Source organism: Lampetra planeri, unplaced genomic scaffold (genome assembly GCF_965212315.1).
Source record: "Lampetra planeri unplaced genomic scaffold, kcLamPlan1.2.h2 scaffold_550, whole genome shotgun sequence".
NCBI lineage: Eukaryota > Metazoa > Chordata > Hyperoartia > Petromyzontiformes > Petromyzontidae > Lampetra > Lampetra planeri.
Genome location: NW_027615373.1, coordinates 37,907 through 46,395, shown reverse-complemented (window position 1 = coordinate 46,395; position 8,489 = coordinate 37,907). Strand labels below are relative to the sequence as shown.

Sequence of the window (8,489 nt, the reverse complement as noted above, 5' to 3'; positions counted from 1 at the left end):
TTGGAATAGCAATCAATGGATGTAGTGATGGTTTTTCCAGAAAGATGATATGGCTGGAAGCTTACAAAACAAACAGTGACCCAAGGGTCATTGCTGGCTACTTTATGGATGCCGTGATATCCACTGGTGGATGCCCTGCCAAACTCAGAATTTGACTTAGGAACAGAAAATGGCCACATGGCTGAAATGCAGCGTTTTGTTCATTTTTCTGAAATCAAGATGACACGGCCAGTGTGACCTTTGGTCCAAGCACAGGACACCAGAGGATTGAACAATGGTGGCTGATCCTGTGAAGTCAGTGTGTTCAGTTTTGGATAGACCTATTTGATAAACTAAGAGAGGATGGTCATTTCTCAGATAACATGTTGGACAAGTCCTTGATCCAGTTTTTCTTTCTTCATACAATAAGTGACAGAAGTGGACTCCCCCAGTGCTATCTTAAAAGGAAACCACATTTTGAACATTCTGACAACCAAATATTGTGAATAGATGTGTGTATGCTGTATTATACAGTGACGCCAATGTCAAAATAATAGTAACCCTAACTCTGCGATAATCACAATTTTCCAATAATTGTATATGTACTTAATTTGAATAAATATTTTTCCTCTTAGGAAGAACTTAATGAGGTGGCATTGACATGGAACAACCACAGAGTCCATCAAGTCCACGACTCATGGTCACCACATGGACGTCCCACAATACTGCATGCTGTCACTCACGTGTATGGGGACAGGGATTATTTGCATCATGTGAACCTGGTAAAGGTTCAAAAATGTCTCCACTGAAACACGGCACGTGAGCACTTGTTCCCAACTGGCAATTAAAACTGGCACCTGATCGGCGTCGGCAGCGGCTGATCCGTAACCCTGTAGGCATACAGGCTTCCACGATCCAGCGAGACAGACGTTGGCGTGAGAGGGCGCGACCCCTGTTGTGGCCCCTAAAACAGACGAACAGTTGATCAGTCTTGTCGAAAAGCCGCAGTGGCGCGGATGTACGTCTCCAGGGCCTGAACAGGGCACAGCACGTGCGTCTGGTCTTCAGACGGGGGGGGGGCGACAAAGCGGGCCAGGCGAATCGGCCTGTTCTGATCGGCCCGCGGCTGTACTTTTGGCAGGTAGGCCGAGTTTGGCCAGAGAGTAACCTCAGCGCCGTCAGCGCCCCAGCGCAAGCAGGTAGGGCTGATGGAGAGGGAATGCAGTTCCCCCACCCGTTTCGCAGATGTGATGGCCAGGAGAAAGACCATCTTCACTGAAAGACCATCTGACCATCTGACGTCCGCCTCTGTCTAGGGTTCAAATGGAGCGGCAGACAGGGCTCCCAGCACCAGGGTAAGATCCCACGGAGGCACCCTGGGAGGAAAGGAGGGGCGAGACCGCAGTGCGCTTTTGAGAAAAGACGACACCAGGCGCTGACGCCCAACGGTGGCATTGTCCACCAGGCAGTGCTGCGCAGAAATAGCTGCCACATACACCTTGAGGGTAGAGTGTGACCGACCGTCGTCCAAGAGAGACTGGAGAAGGTCCAGGATGGTGGGGACCGAGCAGAGGGTCAGGTCCTCCCCGCTTTCCGCGCACCAGGTTGAGAATGTCTTCCACTTGTTCGGCTATTGCAGGCATGTGGAGGGCGCACGCGCATGCAGGATAGTGTGTCTCACTGCAGCAGTACAATCCTTTAGTAGTGGATCGGGCTCTTCAGAGGCCAGACCCACAGTTGTAGACAGCAGGGGTTGGGGTGCCAGATGACCGACCGCCAAGCTGTGACAGGAGGTCTCGCCTGTCCGGGAGGCGCCATGGCGAGCTGTAGCAGAGCCTCTGCAGCAGAGGAAACCAGGGCTTCCCCGGCCAGAACGGGGCGACCAGGAGAAGTCGGTGGCCGTGGTGCTGGACCCGGTGCAGTGTCGGGAGGATCATCGGAAGCGGAGGAAAGGCGTAGAGCAGGCAGCGAGGCCACTCGTGACTCAACGTATCCCGTCCCAGAGGAGGGTCCTCCCCCGCCCAAGAGAACCAGAGGGGACAGTGTGTGGACTGTCTGGTTGCGAACAGATCCACCTCCGCTTTCCCGAAGGTGTGTCATATTGTCTCCACGACGTCCGGGTGAAGCCTCCATTCCCCCGGGCGAGGCCTGTGTCGGGAAAGGAAGTCCGCCACTTGATTGCGATCGCCGGGCAGCCAAACCGCACGCAGGCTGGTGAGGTGTCGGGCAGTTTGTAGCAGAAGGCGCTGGGTCACCTGCAGTAAGCGCACCGACTTGGTGCCGCCCTGATGGTTGATTTGGGAGACCACGGCCTTGTTGTCCGAGCGAATAAACACGTGCTTGCCAGTCAGATGGTGCAGGAAATGTCGGAGAGCATGGTGAACAGCCTTGAGCTCCAGCACCGAAATGTGGGTTGTGCTGTCTTGGGGTGTCCATTCCCCGCGAGCGGTTCTGTAGCGTCACACCGCACCCCAACCGAGGCGGGATGCATCCGTCGTGACAGATTCCCAAAAGGAGGGAATGATGCCCAGGGGAATTCCCGTCCGCAGGAAGGACCGGGCCCTCCAGGGTGCCAACGCCCGGATGCAGGCCGGCGATGCGGCAACCAGCCGTCGCCCGTGCAGCGACGGGTTGAGGTGAAGTCCGTTCAACCACATCTGCAGAGGGCGAGGCCGTAGGTGATGGCAGACGAAGCGGCCGTCAATTTGCCGAGCAACTGGAGATACTTGGCGAAAGGTAGTCGAGCGCCCCTCTTGAAGTGTAGAAGCAGGCTGGATATGTCAGCCACACGCCTTTCCGACAGGAAGGCTTTCATGGACATCGAGTCCAGGATCAGACCCAGGTATGAAGACCGTTGCGTGGGAACCAGACAGCTCTTTGTTGTGTTGACCGTGAGGCCCAGGCGCGACACATGATCCAGGAGGCGGGCAGTGTCCCGGGTGACCTGTGCCTTTGAGGGTGCACAAACCACACACCGGGAGAAAACCCTGGGGGGCAGGGAGAGACCGAAAGGGAGCACCCTGAACTGGTAGTGCTGGCCCTGGAAAGCAAACCGCAGGAAGGGCTGATGATGAGCCGCGATCGGCACGTGAAAGTACGCGTCCTTCAGGTCGATAGTTGTGAACCATTCGGCTCAATGACACGCATAACGTCCACCGAGGTCAGCATGCGAAAGGGGAGCACCTGCAGGTACTGATTGAGCCCGCGTAGGTCCAAGATGGGACGAAGGCCACCATCCTTCTTGCTGACCAGGAAGTAGGTTGAGTAGAAGCCGCCGGGCTACACGAGGGGGTCCACCCGAGTAATAGCGCCCTTCCCCAGGAGGGTAGACAGTTCCTGGGGTCCCGGATAATGGTGGCGATGACCCGACCATGGTTGGGGGGCCGGCGTCGGAACTGTAGCTCGTAACCCCGGGTCAAGGTGGCGACGACCCAAGAGTCCCGGGAGCACGCAATCCAGTACAGTGTTGCCAACTTAGCGACTTTGTCGCTATTTTTAGCGACTTTCTGGACCCCCCTAGCGAGAAAATTAGACAAAAGCGACTAGCGACAAATCTAGCAACTTTTTTTGGTGATCAGAGGCTCCAAGATCGCGGGAGGGGGAAAAATAATTGCGCCTTTAATAATAATTGCGTTTTCTCCCTTTCCCCGTTCAGAGAAAGAGCCAGAGAGGGGCAGTGGAAGAGAGACACAGGTAGAGAGGGGCGGAGGCGGAGTTGAGAACAGCGTGGACTGTCGCTTCCTTGCACCCCCCCCCGCTCTCACGTTTGGATTGGACCGCTAGCTCGTCTAGCGACTTTTAGCGACTTCTGGGCGGGCCAATAGCGACTTCCGATGCTGGGGAGTTGGCAACACTGGTCCAGTAGGTGAGTTGCTCCCAGGAATAACACCCGACGACTGGCCCCGTGCCACTAGGCCGAGGCCTTCCGTTCTTGGAAGGCTGACCAACTTGGTGGTCGGGCTGCTGCCCGCGTTGGCGGCCAGGACGGCGAGTGGGCCCTCGCTCCCGAGGCCTGCGATAGTCAGCACGCCACCGTGCCTCGGACGATCGTCGGGCAGGCCGCTGGGGGTAGGCCGCGGGGAGATGCTGCACAGCCGGCACTGCGGCAGCATAGCTCCCATACACAGGCTTGCTTCGGCGGAGGCGTGCGAAGCGTAGCCTGGTTTCGTCTGCCTCCGTGGTGCGGGCCAGGGTCTCCAGTGCGTCGATGCCGATTAAGACCCCAGGTTCCGTCGGTAGGCGCAGAAGCATCCTACGGGTAGACTCCGGCAGAGTAGACTGCGCCAGCCAGAGGTGGCTGCGGGCATGGACCAGTGTCGCCAGCAATTCACCCAGCTCCTTCGCCTGGCAATCAAACGTCTGAAGAGCCGCATCGCAGACATCGCTGGTGAGATCATCCACACGGTCCTCCTGAACGGAGGTCGTTATGAGAGTCAGAAAACGGGAGAGGGTGTTCGCCAAGCGTCCAATACGAGCCGCCGAGCCATAAGCTTTGCAGACACTGGGCCGAGGGGCACTTCGGGTCCGGTTTCTCTGCCTCATCTGGGGGAAGGACCAAGGCTACGAGTTGTGGGTCGACGACGGGCATGCGGAGGAGGCCCACAGCATCGGGGTCCTGCATGGCGGCCAAGGTACGTGCACTGGAGGACTGCTTAACAGGGGCCGGGCTCTGTTTCCAAGCAGAGTCCAGTTCCAACAGAAAATCCGCAGAGTGAGGAATCACCGTCTTGGCTGTGGGGGGCGTGCGCTTGTAGTAGTACGTTGCCCCCCGGTTGCGCCGCAGCCGGGGTGTCCAGCCGCAAACGCGCCATCGTAGCCTTGATTACTGTCCCAATGTGGAAATCCCCGGCACGTGGCGGGGAACTGGCGGTGGAGGAAGGTGAATATCGCGACACTGCGGTGGATAGAGAGCCCTCGGGCGGCGGCGGTAGCGGCACATGCGGCTATGCAGACTGGGGCACCTGCGCCGGGGGAAAAGGCCCTCCTTCGCGTGGTACCAGACTCCCGAAGCACGCGACCAACCCCTGCACGGTCGACTCCAGGCGGTCAAAGCGTGAGGAGTGCCTTTGGCAGTCAACATCCACAGCAGTCGTCCGTGAAGAGTGGCTGCTGCGGTCTCCGTCCCGGGCAACCCTCCGGCGCTTGGTTTTCCTCGGGCCGGAAGATCCACTCCGGTCCGACCGTTTGCATGCCACAGGCCCCGGGCCGGGTGCCTCTTCGTCCACAGGCGTCTGGTCGACGCGGCCCAGCCTGGACAGTCTCATCTCCGTAGACATAAGTCTACAGTTCATACAGGCATCATCCATGAGAGCAGACCCGAGATGGTCGACGCAGAGGCAGGTCAGGCACTGAGTGTGGCCGTCGTCCGGGTGGAGGGGAACCATGCAGGTAGCGCAGTGAGGCTCCATGGTGGTCGGCAGGTAAAGCCAGTTGGAGGCGGTTAAGCACGATCAAAGCAGCGCTGTGCGCTAACTGTCAATGAGGTGGCCGGATGCCGGTGCAGTGCGAGCGCACGGGCACGAAAGCGCGATCGGCTGACACTCACAGGTGAGAGCCAATCGGGAACAAAATTAAGAAGCATCTGAGGGAGCCGTCTTCCACTGATCAGCTCCCGTGTGAGGCGCAGCCGCCACCGATCAGCTCCGGTCCGGCGGTTACCGGCCAGGTGGTGGGGGAGCAACTGCTGCGGTCGTCCCCGCTGAATGCCGAAGTCCCTCGTAGTATATATATAATCCACGTATCCTGTCCGTAGGAATAGTCTTTCGTTCAAACCGCACGCTGGTCACAGCCTCTAGGAGGACGAACGTCAGTCCATTACTCCAGCTGCGGAGGTACGGGGCTGCTCGCGACCAGCGGTTACTGAACAGAGAAACTATGTACTCGCTGCGCGTTCGCGAGAAGGATGAGAGAGCTGATCTCCTGCGGACACCGGCTTATATACCTTCCCGGCGTCCACGCAGGGGTTACAAGTGACGTTGTTGATATTGGTACTCGACGTGCATTTGTGCGACAGAGACGTATCCAGATGGTGAGCTAGCTCCCTCAAAATTTGTTCAATGTTATCTGCAGTTGGAAGCCTTTGGCAGTTATGAATGTCCATGACTTCCAACAGCTCCTCTTGGTCAACCGCTTCAAAATCTGAAAGACTTTATTCAAAGATCACTCTGTCAGAATCTGACAGAGTGATACTTAAAAAAGGTGTCAAAAAGATCACTCTCCACAAAGCCCAAAACAGCTTGTTCAAGGAGTATTGGTAATATGGTAATTGGTAATATACTGTACCTTCAGTATGAGGCAAAGTGTCATCAAGACTGGACTCTGCCCCAGTGATTCCTTCTGTCCTCTAACTCCTCCATGTAAATTACTGCTTCACCATCTGGTAAATTAGATGCATCATTTGGTTCCATGATGGTGGAAAAGGTTTCCACCTTTTACACTCTCACTACTTGTGGTGATGTGTTGTGCTGTGCTGTGCTGTTCCCTACTCACATTACATCGGGAGTATCGGTTGGAGAAGTACTCAGAGAGTCACAACAGACATTAGAACTATCATTTACCTTTTCAACTTTTTGTGCATGAGTAGTATTAGTCTCTGTGTCCAGATCAATAAAAATGGCAATGTCTCTGCTGTTAGTTTTCAAATGTGACATTTTCTTCCAGTGAATATTGCTGAAAGTCAGTTAAATCAACTTCAAAATCTGTGAGTTTCCCTTCTGCATTTTTTCCACCAGCAAAAAACAATTCTGCTGCCTTGTCGATTATTATTTTTTTACAGTCCTTTGGGACACTTACTCATTTTGTTCCTCCAACCCTTTTTCGTGCACACCTGTATAAATTTATGTAATTTATCAAGCCTGACAAATAATAAACTACTGAACTAAACTACCGTCTCTTGTTCCATTCTTTGTATTTCTTCTTCAGAAGAAATGCACGTGTTGTGACCTGAGGAAGTCACTGAAATCATCCATCTAGGGGCAGATGAAAAACAGAAATATGATAAAACAGACATTTGTTTGGTGCAATGGTGCAATTCCCAGACAATTAGAAATAGCAATGAATAGCACAAAGAAAGTCCAACAAAGGGTTTATAATATGATGTTATACTGTATTATATGTCAAATTTAATTAACTTATTCGTTAATGTTTTGGTATTTGAGGGTATTTGTCTCACAAAAGCCCATAAGTCAGAAGGCATTTATATATATATATATATATATATATATATATATATATATATATATATATATATATATATATATATATATATATATATATATATATACTGTATATATATGCTTGTTAAGATGTGTTGAAGGACTATCACTGAGTTTTCCTTCATGTCAGCGAATGCTGATGGCCAATAGTGTGCGCTCCTACTACATAGCTCAGCGAAGACGATGATCAGCGGGAGAAGTGCAGTACTTCCTGTATTGAATGCACGCATCTGAGGTACTTCAATGCTACAGAGGGGGATATATGAGCTGCTGTCCCGGGAATCATTCTGTTACTTTAGTGAAACAGCAGCCCTTGCTTTTACCCTTAATAAACAATAGCAAAACAAATTATCATTTATCCTTTATGTAGGTTCATCACAGAAAACGCTACATGCTTAATCTACATTGAACACTGTAATTCTGTAATGACGGAATGATAGTTGATAAATATTAACCACACTCTCTTACCGACAATCTGTCAGGCTTAGAGATGAGGTTTATAGTGACATATCCAGAACAAGTTCAAGAGTAGCAGTGCGCACATTTACAGTCTCATAACTATGACTTTTTATCTCGTAATTTTTACTTTTTATCTCATAATTTTTACTTTTTTTCTCATAATTTCGATTTTTTTAATCTCTTCATGTTGATTTTTAATCTCATAATTTCAATTTTCCATGAGGCTTTTTTTTTTTTTTTACTGGTGGAAACAGTCTTCATGTGTTACATGCTGAGAAAGCCAAAATTATCCAGAATGCTGAGTAGTAAATTTAGTAGCATATCTATCTTTGAGATTATCAATTCTATTATTAAGTCACCCACCAGGATAACACACTCCAAATCAATGCAAACAATGGACAATAGTTAGACAAACTCATCTGAAAAGTTGCATTGTCTTTTGGTTGTTTGTAGATGGTTGCAAAGAGTGATCGACAAGGGGATTTTGATTGAATATCAGTATGTTCAAGACTCAAACTGCCCATAAGAAGCTTTCTTGCACTAAATGTGGTCACTAAACAAAATGGCGACTTTCTTATGCATTCTTACTTCACTCATGAAACTGAAAAGGGCAGACTCATTTAGAACTGCTGAACTGTTATCTTGTGTCAACCAAGTTTCAGTTACAAACATGAATTATTTGCCTGCCAAAGACCTAACATTTAAAAGAGCTAACTTACATTACAAACTTACACAAATTAAATTTGATGAGGACATTTTTCAGGAGGGATGGCCCGATCTTCTCCTCCTACCTATGGAGACATGACTCAATGACGCCTCCAACACAATGGGCCCTGG

The 8,489-nt window shown here is 51.4% G+C and overlaps 1 pseudogene; it reads right to left on the bottom strand.

The window, feature by feature from the left end:
- Positions 1-964: 964 nt before the first annotated feature.
- LOC144741448 (uncharacterized) lies at positions 965-4,091 on the bottom strand (annotated as a pseudogene).
- Positions 4,092-8,489: the final 4,398 nt, after the last annotated feature.